This window comes from Pteropus alecto, unplaced genomic scaffold (genome assembly GCF_000325575.1).
Source record: "Pteropus alecto unplaced genomic scaffold, ASM32557v1 scaffold21, whole genome shotgun sequence".
Classification (NCBI taxonomy): domain Eukaryota; kingdom Metazoa; phylum Chordata; class Mammalia; order Chiroptera; family Pteropodidae; genus Pteropus; species Pteropus alecto.
The window spans coordinates 12,026,475-12,028,276 of NW_006436282.1; positions in this window are offsets into that span (position 1 = coordinate 12,026,475).

Here is a 1,802-nt window from a genome sequence, read left to right on the forward strand (position 1 = left end):
ATAAAAAAAAAAATGAATTGCTGAGCACAATTTATACTCAATATATATTCATTTGAGATGTAGAACAATTGATACATTTTTAGTTCTTGATTTTGGCAGAACATATAAATCATTTCTTTCACATTTTAGATGAACGCATATTGAGTATCAACTGTGATACAATTTTTTTTACTTGGAGGATTTTGTAATCTAGAGAGAGAATGACAGGCACCAATGTAACTAATAATTTATATTATTTTAATGTTAGGCAAAATATCACTATCATAACAAATATGAAGATTTGAGGACTTCGAAAGGAGATAGACTGTCTCTTATTTGGGGAATCAGGTGAAGCTTTAAGGAAGAGGGAACATTTGGGATGGACTAGAAGAACTAATAAAAATTTGCCAAGAGGAAACAGAATGAGGAAAGCTAGAGGTAGAAGAGGATATAAATACTGAAGAAATACAAAATAGTCCTGTATAGGTTTAAGATAGGTTAAGGGTATATGATAAGCTGAAAATTTAGCTAGGTTTACATTTTTTGGAAATCCCCAAGTTCAAACATTTTACTTAATTCACTAGACAATAAAAAGCCATTTAAGATTTTTTGAGATTATTTTAGCAAAGATATTTAAGGCAAACTAGATGAAATATTAAAAACAATTGGAAATTAAAAGATGTTCAAGTTTTTTTAGTTCTCGTTTTCGAACCTCAGTGTGCATGAGACTAGTCTGTGACACTAGAGTCAATGACCGGGTCCAACCTCTGATACTATGACTCAGTTTATAAGTGGTAGGGCTCAGGGATCTTTATTTTGAATAAGTCCTCTGGTCGTTCTATGCATATTAAAGTATGAGTGTCTAAGCGACAGGTAAGAACCTGGCCTTGAATGTGACAGAAGAAATGGCTAATAGGGTACGAATGAGGCAGATGTGGCAGCCTGCTGCAAAACCTGAATTTTTATAGATGACTCAGCTTCAGTTCTGAGACTCATTTAACTGAAGCATCAAAAGCAATGTTTAAATTATATGGTATTCTCAGAATTGCTTCTTGAAGGTGACTGTAAAACTGAACACTGCCTTCAGGCACATGGTTTTTGGTTGGATCTAACAAATTGAGACTGAACTGAGAGATTTAGAGTATCATCACTACTTATTCTCCTAATTTCTTAAAAGCATGATGGGGCGGCTCAGAGAGATTACAGAAAAAAGGGAGATAAGAATGAGTTCTTCCAGGTTAGAGATATTAGCTCATCTCTCACAGCAAGGTTGAAGTTTGTAGAATGAATAAATGGGTGAGTGAATGAATAGAGAGAAAATATGGTATATAGAACAGTAGTCCAAATAACATCAGGGAAAATAACATCAACAGTGTCCTAATAACAAAGATTTTTAAATATCACAAAATATTGTTTCAGGAAGTCTCTATGACTTTCTACCACAACTGAGAACAAAGGTAAACCAAAAGCAAAAACCTCTTAGTCTTTCTTGTGGGGCCTGTACCTCCTATTCCCAGGAACACTTCCACTAGAATTTTCTACTCAGTAACAGTCAGCTGCAGAGAGGATATTTTAGATGAGGACAGTCCTGATGGAAGATCTATTTGAGTGTTCCTTTGGCACAGCATACGTTTCTGTTACCAGATTCTCCTCATCTTGGAAAATTCAGCAAAGGATAATAGAAAACTCAGAAGAGAACTTCAAGGGGAAGATTGGGGCTACAGAGCAAACTTTATTTGTTCCTAAGAAATGTAGTTGTACATAAACTCTTCATAAATATTGTTTACAAATACTCCTACTTAGAAAAAAGACTTGAGTGCTTA